The 25615-nt window shown below is 33.8% G+C and overlaps 2 long non-coding RNA genes across 2 annotated transcripts in view; one reads left to right on the top strand and one right to left on the bottom strand.

The window, feature by feature from the left end:
- The window catches only part of LOC127724317 (uncharacterized), a 142499-nt gene that overhangs the window by 104053 nt on the left and 12831 nt on the right, over positions 1-25615 (bottom strand). The window lies entirely within an intron of this gene.
- On the top strand, positions 18643-24716 carry LOC127724316 (uncharacterized). The gene is made up of 6 exons (XR_007992445.1): positions 18643-18730; positions 19257-19396; positions 20534-20640; positions 22723-22781; positions 23308-23447; positions 24589-24716. It is a non-coding gene; the product is annotated as an uncharacterized LOC127724316 (long non-coding RNA).

The raw sequence follows: 25615 nt of genomic DNA, 5'->3' as shown, positions 1-25615 counted from the left end.
TCATTCATTAAAAATTACAACATCCTGTAAAACTTAAATCGCAAGGCCTTTTGAATTCACTAGATAAGTAATACATGAGTTTAAGAAAAATAGGGCTTTCTTTTTACCTGTAAAACACACATGTACTGAGGTAATTAAACCTTATTAAAGTGCTTCTTGTATGCCATGTCTTTAATTTTAACAAACGCTATTTAAATTTAATTGAAATAAATTTTTTCTGCAACTTTGGAACACATTTCCTTTTTTAAATGGTTATCAAGAATTGCTATGGAAGTTCTATCATGATTATATTAAATTCTTGGTTTTACAAAACAAAGGTGTGATTTTTAAAATTTATTAAGTTGCTTTATATACTATTCTAAATATATTTTAATAAAAAAATGTTCACTGCATTATTAACTAAACTCAACTGTCATCATAAATCTATACAAGGCTTAAGTAAATGGTGAAAATTGTCCAGTAACCATAAATTATATCTGAAACATTCAAAAAAATTTGAATAACATTGCCAATATTAGTCACAATTCAGTTTTGAGATTACTTGATCAGCTTGTTTTATTTTTATTTTAAAGGTGATATATATATGTAAGTGTTGATAAATATGGTGTTGAATTTATATTATGTTTATTGTGAAATTTTGGTTTCAATGCCATATTGAATACATTTTAAATTTCAAATTGTTGTTCAAATTTCTAGCCAGGGGAAATAGCTGTTACAAACAGTTCCTAAATTGATGAAATACAATAGATAGATACAAAAATTAGGTCTAGGTTGGTTAAGACTTGGTCGAGTATGATTCAGACTAGGTCGAAAATGGTTCAGACTAGGTCGAGTATGGTTCAGACTAGGTCGAGCATGGTTCAGACAAAAATAAAACGGTTAAGTACTGGTCGAGGACAAGTTCAGACTGTTAAGTATGGTTCAGAGTACAGTCGAGTATTATCAAGTAAATTTCAGACCAATTCAGACTGGTCGAGTAAAAATCAGTACAGTCGAGTACAAATATAGGCCATTTCAGACTTTTACTGGTTTGTAGTGATAGAGAGCATACAACAATTTATCATTTTTAGCTGTGATTTGTCTACTGTTAAACTTTTGAAAAGAGAACAGTCAATCATTCTGCAATAATGAATATAAAGTTCAGCTGAAACATTAAGTTGTGAATTAAGATTATTATCTGATAGTACTAATTTCGATTTTGTTCTATTTTTAGTTGTGGTAACTGGGTGTAGTGTTGAAAGTGGTAAAGCTCCTACTAGATCACTTAAATTTCCTGACATTAAAACATCCTTGGGCGTATCTGACCTATCATCATTTAAATCTACAGGTAAATTTACCTGTCAAGTTCCTGGATATTATTACATTATAGTAACAATAATGTCTTATGACGATCATCCAAGAATTGAGATTATGAGAAATTCTGCCGCCATACATTGGCAATACGCTGTTGGTTATACAAAAGGACACTGGGCACCAGGAGCTGCTGCGGTTGCTTTAGAATTGAAATCTAATGACAATGTGTGGATTAAACTAGATTTCTCAAAAAGTATCTATCAATCATGTCTTTCCATATTTAAAATCAACTAATTAAACATGCTTCAGAAGAAAGTGGTTCTTCAAAAATGTTAAAACTTTGACTTCTCACATTGTGGTTAATCAAGATATGTACCCAAGATGTTAATAATACAAAAGAAGCTTGCGAGTACAATGAATATTTCTTAGCAGGATAATATTTACCAATATACAAGCAATAACCGCTATATTGTATAGCAAAACTTAAACATCTGTTTGAAAGATATGTTTGTCACTGTGGGCGTCACTAATTTATACGTTTATCCGAACTAGTGTAATATGATATATTATTGCACGCTTACTTTTTGTTACGTTCCACGTGAAAAATGTTGTTGCTATACAATTAAACAAATAATTCTTATTACACCAATGACAAACGATGCTATGTATAGGCAACACTAGCTTACCTTTCAGAATGTTGGGTTCTCGATGCTTTTAGAACAACTTTGTGTTTTATTTGACATTAACGTTTTTAATTCGAGAGTCACTGATGAGTCCTTTGTAGACGAAATGCGCCTCTGGCGTACAAAATTTAAGCATGATATCTATGATGAGCTTATTTACCGATGTTCAAATCTTATATATCGATTGATAAGACAATCCAAAGTTACAATAAAAGACTAAGGGAATCGCATGAAAAAGAACAGGAGCGATACCGGGTTCGTCGATAGGCCTAGGGTTAGCGTCTCCTACTATGCATGCTTCAGCAGCCATGCAAATACACATTCAATCAAAATTTCACAATCGAAAATAGGAAACAATCGGTAAAATTACAGATTACACAACTGTTCTGGTATCACATGATCTAAGATCGGAAAAAGGACACAATCGTTAAAATTACAGATTACACACTGTTCTGGTATCACAAGATCTAAGATTGGAAATGGGACACAATCGTTAAAATTACAGATTACACAACTGTTCTGGTATCACAAGATCTAAGATTGGAAATGGGACACAATCGTTAAAATTATAGATTACACAACTGTTCTGGTATCACAAGATCTAAGATTGGAAATGGGACACAATCGGTAAAATTTCAGATTACACAACTGTTCTGGTTTCACAAGATCTAAGATTGGAAATGGGACACAATCGGTAAAATTACAAATATACAACTGTTCTGGTATCACAAGATCTAAGATTGGAAATGAGACACAATCGGTAAAATTACAGATAACACAACTGTTCTGGTATCACAAGATCTAAGATCGGTAAAATGATACAATCGGTAAAATTACAGATTACACAACTTCTCTGGTTGCAAAAGATCTAAGATCGGAAAAAGGACACAATCGTTAAAATAACAGATTACACAACTGTTCTTGTATCACAAGATCTAAGATTGGAAATGAGACACAATCGTTAAAATTACATATTAAACAACTGTTCTGGTATCACATGACCTTAGATCGGAAATAGGACACAATCGGTAAAATTACAGATTACACAACTGTTCTGGTATCACATGATCTCATATCGGAAATAGAACACAATCGGTAAAATTACAGATTACACAACTGTTCTGGTATCATAAGTTCTATGATCGGAAAAATGACACAATCGTTAAAATAACATATTACACAACTGTTCTGGTATCACATGATCTAAGATCGGAAATAGGACACAATCGTTAAAATTACAGAATACACAACTGTTCTGGTATCACATGATCTAAGATCGGAAATAGGACACAATCGTTAAAATTACAGATTACACAACTGTTCTGGTATCACAAGATCTAAGATCGGAAATGAGACACAATCGTTAAAATTACAGATTACACAACTGTTCTGGTATTACAAGATCTAAGATTGGAAATGAGTCACAGTCGTTAAAATTACAGATTACACAACTGTTCTGGTATGACATGATCTAAGATCGGAAATAGGACACAATCGTTAAAATTACAGATTACACAACTGTTCTGGTATCACAAGATCTAAGATTGGAAATGAGACACAATCGTTAAAATTACAGATTACACAACTGTTCTGGTATCACAAGATCTAAGATCGGAAATAGGACACAATCGGTAAAATTACAGATTACGCAACTGTTTTGGTTGCACAAGTTCTAAGACCGGAAATAGAACACAATCGGTAAAATTACAGATTACACAACGGTTCTTGTACAACAAGGTCTAAGATCGGAAATAGCACACAATTGGTAAAATTACAGGTTACACAACTGTTCTGGTATCACAAGATCTAAGATTTAAAATAGGACACCATCGGTAAAATTACAGATTACACAACTGTTCTGGTTGCACAAGTTCTAAGATCGGAAATAGAACACAATCGGTAAAATTACAGATTACACAACTGTTCTTGTACAACAAGGTCTAAGATCGGAAATAGCACACAATCGGTAAAATTACAGATTACACAACTTTTCTTGTACAACAAGGTCTAAGATCGGAAATAGCACACAATCGGTAAATTTGCAGATTACACAACTGTTCTGGTATTACAATATCTAAGATCGGAAATAGGACACCATCGGTAAAATTCAAATTACATCATTGTTCTGGTATCACAAAATCTAAGATCGGAAATAGGACACCATCGGTAAAATTACAGATTACATCATTGTTTTGATATTACAAAATCTAAGACCGGAAATAGGACACCATCGGTAAAATTACAAATTACACAACTGTTCTGGTATCACAAGATCTAAGATTGGAAATGGGACACAATCGGTAAAATTATTGATTACACAACTGTTCTGGTATCACAAGATCTAAGATTGGAAATAGGACACAATCGGTAAAATTACAGATTACACAACTGTTCTGGTTTCACAAGATCTAAGATTGGAAATGGGACACAATCGATAAAATTACAAATATACAACTGTTCTGGTATCACAAGATCTAAGATTTGAAATGAGACACAATCGCTAAAATTACAGATAACACAACTGTTCTGGTATCATAAGATCTAAGATCGGTAAAATGATACAATCGGTAAAATTACAGATTACACAACTTCTCTGGTTGCACAAGATCAAAGATCGGAAAAAGGACACAATCGTTAAAATAACAGATTACACAACTGTTCTGGTATCACAAGATCTAAGATTGGAAATGAGACACAATCGTTAAAATTACATATTAAACAACTGTTCTGGTATCACAAGATCTAAGATCGGAAAATGGACACAATCGTTAAAATTACAGATTACACAACTGTTCTGGTATCACATGACCTAAGATCGGAAATAGGACACAATCGGTAAAATTACAGATTACACAACTGTTCTGGTATCACATGATCTCATATCGGAAATAGAACACAATCGGTAAAATTACAGATTACACAACTGTTCTGGTATCATAAGATCTATGATCGGAAAAATGACACAATCGTTAAAATTACATATTACACAACTGTTCTGGTATCACATGATCTAAGATCGGAAATAGGACACAATCGTTAAAATTACAGATTACACAAATGTTCTGGTATCACATGATCTAAGATCAGAAATAGGACACAATCGTTAAAATTACAGATTACACAACTGTTCTGGTATCACAAGATCTAAGATTGGAAATGAGACACAATCGTTAAAATTACAGATTACACAACTGTTCTGGTATTATAAGATCTAAGATTGGAAATGAGACACAATCGTTCAAATTACAGATTACACAACTGTTCTGGTATCACATAATCTAAGATCGGAAATAGGACACAATCGATAAAATTACAGATTACACAACTGTTCTGGTATCACAAGATCTAAGATTGGAAATGAGACACAATCGTCAAAATTACAGATTACACAGCTGTTCTGGTATCACAAGATCTAAGATCGGAAATAGGATTCAATCGGTAAAATTACAGATTACACAACTGTTCTGGTTGCACGAGTTCTAAGATCGGAAATAGAACACAATCGGTAAAATTACAGATTACACAACGGTTCTTGTACAACAAGGTCTAAGATCGGAAATAGCAAACAAACGGTAAAATTACAGATTACACAACTGTTCTTGTACAACAAGGTCTTAGATCGGAAATAGCACACAATCGGTAAAATTACAGATTACACAACTGTTCTTGTACAACAAGGTCTAAGATCGGAAATAGGACACCATCGGTAAAATTACAGATTACATCATTGTTCTGGTATCACAAAATCTAAAATCGGAAATAGGACACCTTCGGTAAAATTACAGATTACACAACTGTTCTAGTATCACAAGATCTAAGATTTGAAATAGGACACCATCGGTAAAATTACAGATTACACAACTGTTCTGGTTGCACAAGTTCTAAGATCGGAAATAGAACACAATAGGTAAAATTACAGATTACACAACTGTTCTTGTACAACAAGGTCTAAGATCGGAAATAGCACACAATCGGTAAAATTACAAATTACACAACTGTTCTTGTATAACAAGGTCAAAGATCGGAAATAGCACACAATCGGTAAAATTACAGATTACACAACTGTTCTGGTACTACAATATCTAAGATCGGAAATAGGACACCATCGGTAAAATTACAGATTACATCATTGTTCTGGTATCACAAAATCTAAGATCGGAAATAGGACACCATCGATAAAATTACAGATTACATCATTGTTCTGGTATCACAAAATCTAAGAATGGAAATAGGACACCATCGGTAAAATTACAAATTACACAACTGTTCTGGTTGCACAATATGTAAGATCGGAAATAGGACACCATCGGTAAAATTACAGATTACATCATTGTTCTGGTATCACAAAATCTAAGATCGGAAATAGGACACCATCGGTAAAATTACAGATTACACAACTGTTCTGGTTTCACCATATCTAAGATGGAAAATAGGACACCACCAATAAAATTACAGATTACATCATTGTTCTGGTTTCACAATATCTAAGATCGGAAATAGGACACCATCGGTAAAATTACAGATTACATCATTGTTCTGGTATCACAATATCTAAGATCGGAAATAGGACACCATCGGTAAAATTACAAATTACACAATTGTTCTGGTTTCAGAAGATCTAAGATCGGAAATAGGACACCATCGGTAAAATTACAGATTACACAACTGTTCTGGTTTCACAATTTCTAAGATCGGAAATAGGACACCATCGGTAAAATTACAGATTACATCATTGTTCTGGTATCACAATATCTAAGATCGGAAATAGGACACCATCGGTAAAATTACAGATTACATCATTGTTCTGGTTTCACAAGATCTAAGATCGGAAATAGGACACCATCGGTAAAATTACAGATTACATCATTGTTCTGGTATCACAAAATCTAAGATCGGAAATAGGACACCATCGGTAAAATTACAGATTACATCATTGTTCTGGTATCACAAAATCTATGATCGGAAATAGGACACCATCGGTAAAATTACAGATTACACAACTGTTCTTGTACAACAAGGTCTAAGATCGGAAATAGCACACAATCGGTAAAATTACAGATTACACAACTGTTCTTGTACAACAAGGTCTAAGATCGGAAATAGCACACAATCGGTAAAATTACAGATTACACAACTGTTCTTGTACAACAAGGTCTAAGATCAGAAATGGCACACAATCGGTAAAATTACAGATTACACAACTGTTCTTGTACAACAAGGTCTAAGATCGGAAATAGGACACCATCGGTAAAATTACAGATTACATCATTGTTCTGGTATCACAAAATCTAAGATCGGAAATAGGACACCATCGGTAAAATTACAGGTTACACAACTGTTCTGGTATCACAAGATCTAAGATTTGAAATAGGACACCATCGGTAAAATTACAGATTACACAACTGTTCTGGTTGCACAAGTTCTAAGATCGGAAAAAGAACACAATCGGTAAAATTACAGATTACACAACTGTTCTTGTACAACAAGGTCTAAGATCGGAAATAGCACACAATCGGTAAAATTACAGATTACACAACTTTTCTTGTACAACAAGGTCTAAGATCGGAAATAGCACACAATCGGTAAAATTACAGATTACATCATTGTCCTGGTTTCACAAAATCTAAGATCGGAAATAGGACACCATCGGTAAAATTACAGATTACACAACTGTTCTGGTTTCACAATATCTAAGATCGGAAATAGGACACCATCGGTAAGATTACAGATTACATCATTGTTCTGGTATCACAATATCTAAGATCGGAAATAGGACACCATCGGTAAAATTACAAATTACACAACTGTTCTGGTTTCAGAAGATCTAAGATCGGAAATAGGACAGCATCGGTAAAATTACAGATTACACAACTGTTCTGGTATCACAATATCTAAGATGGGAAATAGGACACCATCGGTTAAATTACAGATTACATCATTGTTCTGGTATCACAAAATCTAAGATCGGAAATAGGACACCATCGATAAAATTATAGATTACACAACTGTTCTTGTACAACAAGGTCTAAGATCGGAAATAGCACACAATCGGTAAAATTACAGATTACATCATTGTTCTGGTATCACAATATCTAAGATCGGAAATAGGACACCATCGGTAAAATTACAGATTACATCATTGTTCTGGTTTTACAAGATCTAAGATCGGAAATAGGACACCATCGGTAAAATTACAGATTACATCATTGTTCTGGTATCACAAAATCTAAGATCGGAAATAGGACACCATCGGTAAAATTACAGATTACATCATTGTTCTGGTATCACAAAATCTATGATCGGAAATAGGACACCATCGGTAAAATTACAGATTACACAACTGTTCTGGTTTCACAATATCTAAGATCGGAAATAGGACACCATCGGTAAAATTACAGATTACACAACTGTTCTTGTACAACAAGGTCTAAGATCGGAAATAGCACACAATCGGTAAAATTACAAATTACACAACTGTTCTTGTATAACAAGGTCAAAGATCGGAAATAGCACACAATCGGTAAAATTACAGATTACACAACTGTTCTGGTACTACAATATCTAAGATTTGAAATAGGACACCATCGGTAAAATTACAGATTACACAACTGTTCTGGTTGCACAAGTTCTAAGATCGGAAATAGAACACAATAGGTAAAATTACAGATTACACAACTGTTCTTGTACAACAAGGTCTAAGATCGGAAATAGCACACAATCGGTAAAATTACAAATTACACAACTGTTCTTGTATAACAAGGTCAAAGATCGGAAATAGCACACAATCGGTAAAATTACAGATTACACAACTGTTCTGGTACTACAATATCTAAGATCGGAAATAGGACACCATCGGTAAAATTACAGATTACATCATTGTTCTGGTATCACAAAATCTAAGATCGGAAATAGGACACCATCGATAAAATTACAGATTACATCATTGTTCTGGTATCACAAAATCTAAGAATGGAAATAGGACACCATCGGTAAAATTACAAATTACACAACTGTTCTGGTTGCACAATATGTAAGATCGGAAATAGGACACCATCGGTAAAATTACAGATTACATCATTGTTCTGGTATCACAAAATCTAAGATCGGAAATAGGACACCATCGGTAAAATTACAGATTACACAACTGTTCTGGTTTCACCATATCTAAGATGGAAAATAGGACACCACCAATAAAATTACAGATTACATCATTGTTCTGGTTTCACAATATCTAAGATCGGAAATAGGACACCATCGGTAAAATTACAGATTACATCATTGTTCTGGTATCACAATATCTAAGATCGGAAATAGGACACCATCGGTAAAATTACAAATTACACAATTGTTCTGGTTTCAGAAGATCTAAGATCGGAAATAGGACACCATCGGTAAAATTACAGATTACACAACTGTTCTGGTTTCACAATTTCTAAGATCGGAAATAGGACACCATCGGTAAAATTACAGATTACATCATTGTTCTGGTATCACAATATCTAAGATCGGAAATAGGACACCATCGGTAAAATTACAGATTACATCATTGTTCTGGTTTCACAAGATCTAAGATCGGAAATAGGACACCATCGGTAAAATTACAGATTACATCATTGTTCTGGTATCACAAAATCTAAGATCGGAAATAGGACACCATCGGTAAAATTACAGATTACATCATTGTTCTGGTATCACAAAATCTATGATCGGAAATAGGACACCATCGGTAAAATTACAGATTACACAACTGTTCTTGTACAACAAGGTCTAAGATCGGAAATAGCACACAATCGGTAAAATTACAGATTACACAACTGTTCTTGTACAACAAGGTCTAAGATCGGAAATAGCACACAATCGGTAAAATTACAGATTACACAACTGTTCTTGTACAACAAGGTCTAAGATCAGAAATGGCACACAATCGGTAAAATTACAGATTACACAACTGTTCTTGTACAACAAGGTCTAAGATCGGAAATAGGACACCATCGGTAAAATTACAGATTACATCATTGTTCTGGTATCACAAAATCTAAGATCGGAAATAGGACACCATCGGTAAAATTACAGGTTACACAACTGTTCTGGTATCACAAGATCTAAGATTTGAAATAGGACACCATCGGTAAAATTACAGATTACACAACTGTTCTGGTTGCACAAGTTCTAAGATCGGAAAAAGAACACAATCGGTAAAATTACAGATTACACAACTGTTCTTGTACAACAAGGTCTAAGATCGGAAATAGCACACAATCGGTAAAATTACAGATTACACAACTTTTCTTGTACAACAAGGTCTAAGATCGGAAATAGCACACAATCGGTAAAATTACAGATTACATCATTGTTCTGGTTTCACAAAATCTAAGATCGGAAATAGGACACCATCGGTAAAATTACAGATTACACAACTGTTCTGGTTTCACAATATCTAAGATGGGAAATAGGACACCACCGGTAAAATTACAGATTACATCATTGTTCTGGTTTCACAATATCTAAGATCGGAAATAGGACACCATCGGTAAGATTACAGATTACATCATTGTTCTGGTATCACAATATCTAAGATCGGAAATAGGACACCATCGGTAAAATTACAAATTACACAACTGTTCTGGTTTCAGAAGATCTAAGATCGGAAATAGGACAGCATCGGTAAAATTACAGATTACACAACTGTTCTGGTATCACAATATCTAAGATGGGAAATAGGACACCATCGGTTAAATTACAGATTACATCATTGTTCTGGTATCACAAAATCTAAGATCGGAAATAGGACACCATCGATAAAATTATAGATTACACAACTGTTCTTGTACAACAAGGTCTAAGATCGGAAATAGCACACAATCGGTAAAATTACAGATTACATCATTGTTCTGGTATCACAATATCTAAGATCGGAAATAGGACACCATCGGTAAAATTACAGATTACATCATTGTTCTGGTTTTACAAGATCTAAGATCGGAAATAGGACACCATCGGTAAAATTACAGATTACATCATTGTTCTGGTATCACAAAATCTAAGATCGGAAATAGGACACCATCGGTAAAATTACAGATTACATCATTGTTCTGGTATCACAAAATCTATGATCGGAAATAGGACACCATCGGTAAAATTACAGATTACACAACTGTTCTGGTTTCACAATATCTAAGATCGGAAATAGGACACCATCGGTAAAATTACAGATTACACAACTGTTCTTGTACAACAAGGTCTAAGATCGGAAATAGCACACAATCGGTAAAATTACAGATTACACAACTGTTCTTGTACAACAAGGTCTAAGATCGGAAATAGCACACAATCGGTAAAATTACAGATTACACAACTGTTCTTGTACAACAAGGTCTAAGATCGGAAATAGCACACAATCGGTAAAATTACAGATTACACAACTGTTCTTGTACAACAAGGTCTAAGATCGGAAATAGCACTCAATCGGTAAAATTACAGATTACACAACTGTTCTTGTACAACAAGGTCTAAGATCGGAAATAGCAGACAATCGGTAAAATTACAGATTACACAACTGTTCTGGTATCACAATATCTAAGATCAGAAATAGGACACCATCGGTAAAATTACAGATTACATCATTGTTCTGGTATCACAAAATCTAAGATCGGAAATAGGACACCATCGGTAAAATTACAGATTACATCATTGTTCTGGTATCACAATATCTTAGATCGGAAATAGGACACCATCGGTAAAATTACAGATTACATCATTGTTCTGGTTTCACAAGATCTAAGATCGGAAATAGGACACCATCGGTAAAATTACAGATTACATCATTGTTCTGGTTGCACAAGATCTAAGATCGGAAATAGGACACCATCGGTAAAATTACAGATTACATCATTGTGCTGGTATCACAAAATCTAAGATCGGAAATAGGACACCATCGGTAAAATTACAGATTACATCATTGTTCTGGTATCACAAAATCTAAGATCGGAAATAGCACACAATCGGTAAAATTACAGATTACACAACTGTTCTGGTATTACAATATCTAAGATCGGAAATAGGACAACATCGGTAAAATTACAGATTACATCATTGTTCTGGTATCACAATATCTAAGATCGGAAATAGGACACCATCGGTAAAATTACAGATTACACAACTGTTCTGGTATCACAAGATCTAAGATCGGAAATAGGACTCAATCGGTAAAATTACAGATTACACAATTGGTATCACAAGATTTAAGACTGCGGAAACATGCAATAGTGAGTTAAGACACAGACATATCGTACCGGTCATCCAATTCGTAATTTGGCCATACAAATCATAAAGTGTCGCTTTCAGTTGTTCTTCTTCATAACTCAGTTGGAGTTCTTTTTGTGTAAGGAACCCTTCCCGATGAAGTCCGTATAGTTTGAACATGCACGAGCGTAATGTTTTAACTGAGATATGAAAACCCATACAATGGAGCAGGAGGATCATTCAATTATAATGAATAGAGGGAAAGATTAAGTTCCAAATTACAAGATAAGTAAAATTACCGTCTTCTTAATAGAGTTAATTGTTTCAGTTACATATGATTGCAATGTTTCTTTTACCTAGATTAATAATGATATTAATCATAGATATTAATTAAAGCCTTCCGATTCCGTTCAATCTTTTATACATATGCTTTAGTCATACTTTGAATGACAGATTGTTTTCCTGATTTATAAACGACAAGAAAATTGTATCTCATTTAAACCGCCTTAAGACGTCTCACTCTTTGAGCATGGGTTCTAAACCGCCCATGTTTGTCATCCACGACGTTTTTCTAGTCGCGTAATGACAAAAAAAAATTCAGGGCTCTTCTTCGCGCGTCAAACAAATTATAAAAAGCGATAGATAGCGCAAAATAAGTTCAATATTCAAACAATTCTTAACTTAGTCAAGGAAACATATCGTCCAATAATCTGTCATATCGGCGATCATGTTATTTTGACGGATCGACCTAAGAAAGAAACATAAAATTGCGTAACTTACACTTGATCGAAATGTTATTTTCACCTTATAGATGCAAATTGATGCGTTTTCTGAAATGTGACAGTTTTCATTAAAGATGGGCAAGCAATACTTTTATATAATTTTTCTGTTATTTTTCAGTATTTTGAAGTAAACTATTTAAAAGCTTAATCTTTCAAGTATTTTTGAACTTGGTGGGGTGTGCTCTTGAAGGGCTATGTAATCATTTTAAGAGCTTTAAAGTGCTTTTATATTGACAATCTATTAAGATTTTAACAGATTTCAACTTTATCGTTATTTATGATGATAGATATCTTCCCAAACTTTTGTTTTGATAATCTGAGTTAGAAAGGAAGTAAATAAAACACAAGTCATTTCTAATATTTTGAAATTAGAATGACTTTGAATTTGTTTCCTTTTACAATTACGTCATGTAGATTTTTTTACACATTCAACTTGCAACACGCATTACTTGTAGTTTCAATTATTGAGAACCCAACTCATCAGCTCTGCTGCTTTCCTTGAAATGACCAATTTTTTTTTGCATCGTATGCACACAAAAACAAGTACCCGTGTGAAGTTAATTGATCAAATGTAAGCGCAATTATCGGATAAGTAAACAAGGAGTCGTTGTTTCTATCAATTTGAAAATTGGGGTTTACAGATACTTTTTAAAATGGGAGCCGACGAAAATTTAAGCCAACAGAAATTTGAAAATGTGAGCCTACGTATGATTTTGGACATCAGAAACCAAATCATCATGTTCTACTTAAAACAAATTGGAACCGATGGATAACTTACTACATAAGAAATCATATTCTACCTGGATATAAAATTTCTTTTAAATCAGAGAACTTGGAAAGATTACATATTTTGGCGTTTATTTTGAAAGCGATGGACGTTTAAGTTAAGAACCAGGAATTAATTCAATTTATTACATTCAGTGCAATAAAAACTGATAATTTCACGTAAAAATAACTCGATAATTGCACCTTTGACGTCGTACAATAGTAGGTGTTGTCAAGACGTTGTCGATGACGTTGCATCAAAGCAAACTGTGAATGCCTTGCATTTTCTACTTTATTTCTGTTAAAAAGCTAATTGTTAATCTAATAAAAAGAATAACTAATCAAAGAATTTAAATATCGAAAAATATGCATACCATATGCAAAAAATCTAAGCGACATCTTGCGAAACCACTATTAACCTCAAGAAAAAAATTGGGTGAAAGACGAAAAAAATGCTAATTAGAACAAAATCAATAGGTCTTTCCACAGAAAAGTGGAAAGGCCTAATAACAACAACAACAACAACAATACTTTATTTTAAGAGGGTTACACAGTGAGCTATATAGCTAATCTTCCCTGAGGCCCTCGTCATATAAATCAAACAAAATGCAAACATATACATTGCATACATTAGTATAAAAAGACAAGAATGATAATAATGATCAATACAATTTGATAAAATGTTATGAAAAAATAAACGTGATGACATAATCAGTTTTCAATACTTTTTATACCGCTAGGTTGATTTCAATAAATGATCTGTTATTTTGTATTTGAAAGAATTAACATTTGATATATTTCTTAACGGTATTGGCAAATTATTCCACAAGAATGGTCCAGAATACATAAAAATTATTTTGAACAATTCTGTTTTTGGTTTAGGGAGTATGAGGTTTCCTTGAATAGCATTTCTCAAGGGGTATGAATTTCTGTCTGAAACATAATGAAACTTGTTAGTAAGATATGATGGTGCGCCATTTTTTAAGCACTTTCTGCAGTGCGTTTCGATACAGATATTTTATTCAAATACTCCTTTATTTTTCAGCGACATGATGAAACAAGCGTTTGCGAAAATAACATTTATGGTAATTTGAGTATTCAACATATATATCCTTTTCATGCGTAAATGTTGAAAACCAGAGACACCAATATAATCCCAAGAGCTCTGATGGTTGATACAGTGTGTGATATTGAAATAGCCATATCATATACACTTTATTATATATCTCAAGTAGATGTTTTTTCTTGTGACGTGACGTCATACAGATTAGGGGTTTGATAAAGCCTTTGCAACGGTGACTGATGTCGATGACGTGACGTCAAACAGATTAAGGGTGTGATAAAACCTTCGCAACCATGACTGATATCGATATCCTCACGGATGGCTGATACTACACAATTACCATTGATCGTATTACACATACAATTTACATGTATTTACTACTTAGTATATAATAACTTTGTTTATTCAGATTATGTAGAAATGATAAAGAACCGTAAAACAATTGCTTTCTGAGTTAAGCAAACAATATCATGAATACCATAAACATTGTTGGGAATTGAATAATACAATTCGATAAAATTTGGACCAATGTAGGGAACGGATACGAACCAAGTACATGGATATCAACAACACCTCGTGCAAGTCTTTATTACTTAACTGGGATGGTTATGTCGTAGTTTCATAACAGTACTAGTTTATATCTGAGACTTTACCACGGCAATTAGATGACATCTTCTGGAATATATGTCGACGGTGCCGATTATAAGACTGGGACATTTGATGTTGAACTTAGTATACAGAAGGGAGACGAAGTATATATTTCTGGAGGTGTTTTTTCAATCTATATTGACAGTGGAACATACATCATATTTTCTGGACATAGCATTGCGTAGCTAGACAAGATAAATTGGTTGTATGATGATTCTGCTTATATTCTATTGACCTTAATGAGTTATAAAATTTGGAACGCTTACGGAGACAGAAATAATATACGGAAGATCAAAAACCTGATTGAATAAATACAACAGTATAAGTATTCAAGACCCGATGAATTATATTGCTAAAGGATCGGATCGGATTCACATGGGTAGATAAACGGTGTCAGACCACCAATTCACACACTCGAGTTTAAAACATAGTCCTACTCGGACAAAAATGCTTGTATAAGTATTCGAAACCTCATCGATGAATATTATTGCTAAAGGATTGGATCGGATACACATGGGCAGATAAACGGTGTCAGACCAATAATTCACCCACTCCAATTTAGAAGATAGCCTTACTCTGAATAAAATAGTGTGTTTGATATTGTTGTTTACTAAAACTTGCAAACACATTTACATTACTGTAACTTTTTCTGATTGCAAAATATATTTTGATTGTTTTAAGCCCATATTTACTTGTGCAATACAATTTCAGTGTAGTTGTACTCAATAGTATTATAATGAAGATTTTTAGTAGCCCAACATGCCATTGTTAGTAGATGAGGACTTCCCGAACATCATGTGTCACTACAAGACTTTAAACATTGGTTGAAAATTGGCAGTAGAAAGTTGATACAAGTATAATCCATGATATATATGGTTTTCATGAAGTTAACCTTAATGTAGTATTTAAGAGAGCTGTGAAAATTTGAAAGTGGTCTAATACCTTTAACAAAATTTTATAGCCGAAATTGATACTTTTATTAGATCGCGTCAGATACACATTATTAGATTATTTAAGTGATTACATTCGAAATAAATACTTTTATAATATCGCGTCGATTACTTAAAAACCGCTGATAGTAGAAAATGTTATTATGCATTTCTATTGCCTAATATGCATCTACAAGATTCGTTTTATTAACTTTATTACCAATATATGATGTTCAATAACATATTACCATTAATGTTTACATAATATTCGGAATGGCTGAGGTATATAAACAGAATGGTCTTTGATGCATTAACTCAGTGCTGACCGATAACAAAAACAAGATTTTCAGACGCTCGAATTTGGCATGTTTTCCAGAGAGGGTTTTTCCTGAGAAATGAAGTTGTTTTCAATGTCTTTTTCAGTAATATTTGCCAAGTTATCTTTAGTGGCAACAGTCCATTCGGAGACAAGTTCTTCAAATTCTACGTGTTCAACATGTGTATTGGCATCTTCCCCGTCACCTGATCCCGAATCAAGGATTCGTTGCATGTCACGAAATATACAAGCACTTCTATTGTCCCGTTTCGCTAAAGATTACATTTTTCTAACCATTTTTTTTTAGAATTTTCACTGTCCATTTAGAAATATAAGGCTTGCTGTTCGGTGTGAGCCAAGGCTCCGTGTTGAAGGCCGTACTTTGACCTAAAATTGTTTACTTTTACGCATTGTGACTTGGATAGAGAGTTGTCTCATTGGCACTCATACAACATCTTCTTATTTCTATATATCCTCAATACTAATTATTCGCTCCTCTACTTCTTCCAAACTACTGTAATGTACATTTGACGCCATTATTTTTAGACATATCCGCGATACTAATAATTTGCTCCCCTTCTTCTTCCGAACTACTGTTATTTAAATTTGACGCCATTATTTTTGTTTAGCCTACCGACTACTCGGACGTAACTTTCGATTCAAAACTGAATTCCGGACCGGACATGAACATTTTTTTGTTCCGCGAGATGGAATAGGATCCCAGTTACGGCAACCAGTCCAGTACCCACGAATGTAGTTCTTAAAAAAAATTATAACTTTTATTTAAAATGGTGTTGTGATATTATTACACAAGTTCTGTAACTGAATGTTGATTTATTTGAAAGGGTAGGCTTTCTAGTTTGAATTTCTGTAAACATTTTGATTGATTAAAATGTAATCTGGCCTCAGTGCATAGAGTAAATTGCCTAAATTCTAGCCTTTATTCTTCCCCGGAAGTAGACTGACTGACCCTGTTGTCAATCAAAACAATATTTTGCAACGGAATGCCGGTCATGAGGCACTGAGATTGCACTTAGAAACTTCGAAACCAATGCCTAACATGAAACAGAGATCCCAAGGTGGCTATCAAAATTATTTATTGAACAGCACCCCATTTATTTACTATGATTTTCAATGCGTTTCAATGGAGCAAATAACTGGGTCCCCGTTCCTGTCAGAGGGCATATATTGAACACTTCAATCTGCTTCTGTAAGCTTATTTTTGGAGTTACATGGATGAAATTTTGCTAGAGACTTCAAAATTCAATAAGAAAAACAATGATGTAATTTTTTTTTTAAATTGAATTAAACATTTTAGATTAAAATGAAATTTAAATTTATGAAATTTAAAAAAAAGTTTTTTTCAATTTAAAGTTTGCAAAGGGGTCACAGTAAGGTCATTTTGTTGGTAATATGTATTCATACACTTGTAAGTTAAAATGGAGGGATTTTTCAAAAAATATCAGCAAAAAATACTAGAAAAGAACCACCTGGCAAGAAATAGCAAATGTCTAATTTGGGATCAGTGGACAACAAAAGATAGAAAATATGGGCTTATTTCTTTCCGGGATCCTATTTCTGGGACCTGGAAAAAGAAAAAAAGCCCATAGATTCAGTTTTATGGTTTTTAATAATTATTTGATATTAAATGAAACATTTGACGCCAGCCACTTGTGTCACAATAGTTTGTGTGTGAATGCGGCTCACATTACTTAAGAGCCGCATCACATAAACAACAACAGCATTTATTGTAAACACCGAAACTCTTGCCAGGGGCATGCCAATTTTCCAGATTGCCGCCTGGATTTATTTTTGGAAGATATTTAAGGGGTAGGGCTATAGCTTATATAGAGAATTTTTACTGAATGTGCAACAATTTTAAACTCATTTTTTAAAGATTTAGTGATCCTTAAAAGGACCGTTAGTTAATTTTGTCTTTATCTTTTTCAGCAGTAGATGAATGCAGCTATATCTTCTTTGACTTTGGAACTTTTGAAGTACAGCTTCTGGTAGGTATATTCTTCTTTGCTGGTATTACTCTCCCATATGAATGATCGTCCTTTATGCTTTTTACAAATGCAGCATCAAGTTTTGGATCAAGTTGTCCCTTTTGATATCTGTCTGTACGTTTACTTTGTTCCTTTTCTTTCACATGATCCTTAATTTTCTGTCCGGTTTGTTGTAAATTTTTCTTTTTTCTTTCTGGAGTATTTTGGTAAACTTTGTTCCGTTCACACTCCCTTTGCATCTGGTCCAAGTGTTTTAATGAACCTTGTGATATTTTAAAACCAATACATTCTGCTTTTTGTCTCCAGGAATTAGCTATACCATTATTCAAAGTGTTATTGCTGATGCCCTCCCATCAAAATTTCTAGAAAAGTTCACATTCTTTGGTAAGGAAACACTTAGTGCTCTGTTAACAGCTTCACATTTTTTAGTGTTGAAATTAAATTTAATTTTCATTAATGCTTCCTCGCTAAGTTTCATTTTTAAAAGTTCCTGCATTATTAACTTGTCATTGTTATCCATATTCAGGTTGGTTAACTTATTCGCACCCAAGTACATGGATCTCAGCCACCAACAGTTTGAGTGTCCACCACCACACACGTATGAACTAGTGGGACATTTAGAGCAGTCACCAGTATAACAACGCACAGTAGCATCAAGCACTCTAGGTAAGCATTTTTTAATGTTTTCCACATTTCCAAAGTTTTCTTTCCACATTTCATTGAACACTAAGCTACATCTGGCTTTCAAATCTTGACTTAAAACTTTCTGTCCTTGTTTTTATCTTTTCATGTGTCGAACCAGGAAACATATGCAAACTAAAATTTGCAGAATTACTTTGCCGAAACTGTGAGCGTCCTAGATGAATTGGGTCAGCTTGGCGTTCAACTTTCCACAACGGGTGTCAAACTTTTAGTGCATCATTTATACCTTCTGCTCTACGTCCATCTCCATCTGTAACTGCATACTTTATCAGCACATTTTGCCTATCAACCTGAAGTCCAATTTCTTTACCCATGAGATATTCACTTAAAGGCGTGGTTGGCTTAACATTGGCTGTACATGTACCAGCATGTCCATCTGGACAGGTAACATCAAGTCCTTTCCCTTTAAGCCAAGCACCTGTCCACCAAAGTTTATTGTGAAAAACTGATGCAACAATGAACTTATGGTCAGTGACTTGCTCACACGCCAAAGATATTGCCTGGGAAGCATTTTGTCCAGGTTTTTTTGTGCTCACTATATGCATACTGTTATAACGCGTGTCGATTGCTTCAGGAATATGTGACGGCTCTTTAACACCACGAATTCTGTTAACCTCTTTCACAGTTTCAAGTTTTTTTCTTCATATCATTGTCATTTAACTCTTTTATTTCATTAGCAACAACATTAGAATGCCTCTGCAGTGTTCTTTTATCGGGTGGTGGTATATTTAATCCTGCAGCCATCAGAAATCTTCCTCTTTTTATTCCCATAGGAGTCTCCTGTAAGGCAGATGCACACATGCGGTTTAACTCTCCAGGGTTAGGTCCAGGATTCAAAGTTTTAATTTCATCGTACAGATTAACACGTGGTGATGTAATCTTGCATCTTATACATCTATATATATGCACTTTACACAAGATCCATACTAAATTTCCTTTGTCAGTTCAAAGTGCGGATTATCACATTTAATGTCTTGTAAAGTGTGAAGATTAAAAACTACATTCATCAATAGAGTAATTTTCTTCATTTTAACAGCTCTATATGTATCATCTTTAACATGGTTTTCATCGTGAGACTCAAATATAGCTTCTTTTTTTCAGAATCTTCAAAGATTTTGGATGTGGACGTAATAACTTAGTAGATCCAGGATTTCCCTCGACATCTGGTAAACTGTAGGAGGTGCCGTCTTGACTGGTTTTAGCTACAAGTTAGAACTTCTCTACATCTAGCCTCTTCCATTGTATATTAGATGAACTTAGCTTACTGTTTGAAGACTGTGTTTCATATTTTATCCCCTTGTTATGGGGTATGTTACCCGGTTTGAAGCAGGATTTACGTCGATTTTTTTCACCTTTCATGTTAATTTACAGTACCATTGACTGATAATTTATGAAGAACTATATTTTCCTGCATTATTTATATCATTCGAAGATGCTGTCAGCTTCCATGACACAAGTTTGCCACTAATTGCTGACAGTGGCACTCTTAGGGGGATTTACAGGTGCTGGACAATATGGTCTAAGATATCACGTGTGTGTACAGTAGGGCTTACATTTTATTGGATTACCACTAATTTCATTACCATATAAACCACAGCTTTTCATATATGACAAGGAACTTATTGGCCTTCATAAATATACATTTCTTGTAAGATTTTAACTTTTAGCTCCTTTGCATATGTAGTTCTTATTGAAAAAAAGACTTTATTTTTTTTTTTTAATTAAAAAAATAATTTTAATATTTTTTTTTTCATCAAAATTTATTTTGTACTAGATTTGTATACACAAAATCATTTTATCTACTATGTGCAATTTACAGAATGTAAATATCTTTTGAAATAAAAAAGTTTTGCTGATTTTAAGCATATTTACTTCATGAATTTATGATTTCAGCCGACCAATTTTCTGGTATTTGAGATGTTATAGATAAGGATCAATAACTCTGTAACTGTTGGATCAAATTTATTGAAACTTTGCACAATAACTACTGAGATGTATATCTTTATTTAAAAAGTGCAGTTTTAAGTCTGGAACAAATAAAGTCTGACAGGAATAGGATCCCAGTTACGTCAACCAGTCCAGTACCCACGAATGTAGTTCTTAAAAAAAAATTATAACTTTTATTTCAAATGATGTAGTGTTATTATTACACAAGTTCTGTAACTGAATGTTGATTTATTTGAAAGGGTAGGCTTTCAAGTTTGAATTTCTGTAAAAATTTTGATTGATTTAAATGTAATCTGGCGTCAGTGCATAGAGTAAATTTCCTAAATTCTAGCCTTTATTCTTCCCCGGAAGTAGACTGACTGACCCTGTTGTCAATCAAAACAATATTTTGCAACGGAATGCCGGTCATGAGGCACTGAGATTGCACTTAGAAACTTCGAAACCAATGCCTAACATGAAACAGAGATCCCAAGGTGGCTATCAAAATTATTTATTGAACAGCACCCCATTTATTTACTATGATTTTCAATGCGTTTCAATGGAGCAAATAACTGGGTCCCCGTTCCTGTCAGAGGGCATATATTGAACACTTCAATCTGCTTCTGTAAGCTTATTTTTGGAGTTACATGGATGAAATTTTGCTAGAGACTTCAAAATTCAATAAGAAAAACAATGATGTAATTTTTTTTTTAAATTGAATTAAACTTTTTAGATTAAAATGAAATTTAAATTTATGAAATTTAAAAAAAAGTTTTTTTCAATTTAAAGTTTGCAAAGGGGTCACAGTAAGGTCATTGTTTTGGTAATATGTATTCATACACTTGTAAGTTAAAATGGAGGGATTTTTCAAAAAATATCAGCAAAAAATACTAGAAAAGAACCACCTGGCAAGAAATAGCAAATGTCTAATTTGGGATCAGGGGACAACAAAAGATAGAAAATATGGGCTTATTTCTTTCCGCGATCCTATTTCTGGGACCTGGAAAAAGAAAAAAGCCCATAGATTCAGTTTTATGGTTTTTAATAATTATTTGATATTAAATGAAACATTTGACGCCAGCCACTTGTGTCACAATAGTTTGTGTGTGAATGCGGCTCACATTACTTAAGAGCCGCATCACATAAACAACAACAGCATTTATTGTAAACACCGAAACTCTTGCCAGGGGCATGCCAATTTTCCAGATTGCCGCCTGGATTTATTTTTGGAAGATATTTAAGGGGTAGGGCTATAGCTTATATAGAGAATTTTTACTGAATGTGCAACAATTTTAAACTCATTTTTTAAAGATTTAGTGATCCTTAAAAGGACCGTTAGTTAATTTTGTCTTTATCTTTTTCAGCAGTAGATGAATGCAGCTATATCTTCTTTGACTTTGGAACTTTTGTAGTACAGCTTCTGGTAGGTATATTCTTCTTTGCTGGTATTACTCTCCCATATGAATGATCGTCCTTTATGCTTTTTACAAATGCAGCATCAAGTTTTGGATCAAGTTGTCCCTTTTGATATCTGTCTGTACGTTTACTTTGTTCCTTTTCTTCCACATGATCCTTAATTTTCTGTCCGGTTTGTTGTAAATTTTTCTTTTTTCTTTCTGGAGTATTTTGGTAAACTTTGTTCCGTTCACACTCCCTTTGCATCTGGTCCAAGTGTTTTAATGAACCTTGTGATATTTTAAAACCAATACATTCTGCTTTTTGTCTCCAGGAATTAGCTATACCATTATTCAAAGTGTTATTGCTGATGCCCTCCCTTCAAAATTTCTAGAAAAGTTCACATTCTTTGGTAAGGAAACACTTAGTGCTCTGTTAACAGCTTCACATTTTTTAGTGTTGAAATTAAATTTAATTTTCATTAATGCTTCCTCGCTAAGTTTCATTTTTAAAAGTTCCTACATTATTAACTTGTCATTGTTATCCATATTCAGGTTGGTTAACTTATTCGCACCCAAGTACATGGATCTCAGCCACCAACAGTTTGAGTGTTCACCACCACACACATATGAACTAGTGGGACATTTAGAGCAGTCACCAGTATAGCAACGCACAGTAGCATCAAGCACTCTAGGTAAGCATTTTTTAATGTTTTCCACATTTCCAAAGTTTTCTTTCCACATTTCATTGAACACTAAGCTACATCTGGCTTTCAAATCTTGACTTAAAACTTTCTGTCCTTGTTTTTTTCTTTTCATGTGTCGAACCAGGAAACATATTCAAACTAAAATTTGCAGAATTACTTTGCCGAAACTGTGAGCGTCCTAGATGAATTGGGTCAGCTTGGCGTTCAACTTTCCACAACGGGTGTCAAACTTTTAGTGCATCATTTATACCTTCTGCTCTACGTCCATCTCCATCTGTAACTGCATACTTTATCAGCACATTTTGCCTATCAACCTGAAGTCCAATTTCTTTACCCATGAGATATTCACTTAAAGGCGTGGTTGGCTTAACATTGGCTGTACATGTACCAGCATGTCCATCTGGACTGGTAACATCAAGTCCTTTCCCTATAAGCCAAGCACCTGTCCACCAAAGTTTATTGACTGTAAAAAACTGATGCAACAATGAACTTATGGTCAGTGACTTGCTCACACGCCAAAGATATTGCCTGGGAAGCATTTTGTCCAGGTTTTTTTTGTGCTCACTATATGCATACTGTTATAACGCGTGTCGATTGCTTCAGGAATATGTGACGGCTCTTTTACACCACGAATTCTGTTAACCTCTTTCACAGTTTCAAGTTTTTTCTTCATATCATTGTCATTTAACTCTTTCATTTCATTAGCAACAACATTAGAATGCCTCTGCAGTGTTCTTTTATCGGGTGGTGGTATATTTAATCCTGCAGCCATCAGAAATCTTCCTCTTTTTATTCCCATAGGAGTCTCCTGTAAGGCAGATGCACACATGCGGTTTAACTCTCCAGGGTTAGGTCCAGGATTCAAAGTTTTAATTTCATCGTACAGATTAACACGTGGTGATGTAATCTTGCATCTTATACATCTATATATATGCACTTTACACAAGATCCATACTAAATTTCCTTTGTCAGTTCAAAGTGCGGATTATCACATTTAATGTCTTGTAAAGTGTGAAGATTAAAAACTACATTCATCAATAGAGTAATTTTCTTCATTTTAACAGCTCTATATGTATCATCTTTAACATGGTTTTCATCGTGAGACTCAAATATAGCTTCTTTTTTTCAGAATCTTCAAAGATTTTGGATGTGGACGTAATAACTTAGTAGATCCAGGATTTCCCTCGACATCTGGTAAACTGTAGGAGGTGCCGTCTTGACTGGTTTTAGCTACAAGTTATAACTTCTCTACATCTAGCCTCTTCCATTGTATATTAGATGAACTTAGCTTACTGTTTGAAGACTGTGTTTCATATTTTATCCCCTTGTTATGGGGTATGTTACCCGGTTTGAAGCAGGATTTACGTCGATTTTTTTCACCTTTCATGTTAATTTACAGTACCATTGACTGATAATTTATGAAGAACTATATTTTCCTGCATTATTTATATCTTTCGAAGATGCTGTCAGCTTCCATGACACAAGTTTGCCACTAATTGCTGACAGTGGCACTCTTAGGGGGATTTACAGGTGCTGGACAATATGGTCTAAGATATCACGTGTGTGTACAGTAGGGCTTACATTTTATTGGATTACCACTAATTTCATTACTATATAAACCACAGCTTTTCATATATGACAAGGAACTTATTGGCCTTCATAAATATACATTTGTTGTAAGATTTTAACTTTTAGCTCCTTTGCATATGTAGTTCTTATTGAAAAAAAGACTTTATTTTTTTTTTTAATTAAAAAAATAATTTTAATATTTTTTTTTTCATCAAAATTTATTTTTTACTAGATTTGTATACACAAAATCATTTTATCTACTATGTGCAATTTACAGAATGTAAATATCTTTTGAAATAAAAAAGTTTTGCTGATTTTAAGCATATTTACTTCATGAATTTATGATTTCAGCCGACCAATTTTCTGGTATTTGAGATGTTATAGATAAGGATCAATAACTCTGTAACTGTTGGATCAAATTTATTGAAACTTTGCACAATAACTACTGAGATGTATATCTTTATTTAAAAAGTGCAGTTTTAAGTCTGGAACAAATAAAGTCTGACAGGAATAGGATCCCAGTTACGTCAACCAGTCCAGTACCCACGAATGTAGTTCTTAAAAAAAATTATAACTTTTATTTCAAA

The sequence above is a fragment of the Mytilus californianus genome, unplaced genomic scaffold (genome assembly GCF_021869535.1).
Source record: "Mytilus californianus isolate M0D057914Y unplaced genomic scaffold, xbMytCali1.0.p SCAF_14, whole genome shotgun sequence".
Classification (NCBI taxonomy): Eukaryota; Metazoa; Mollusca; class Bivalvia; order Mytilida; family Mytilidae; genus Mytilus; species Mytilus californianus.
This window is presented reverse-complemented; position numbering and strand designations above follow the sequence as displayed.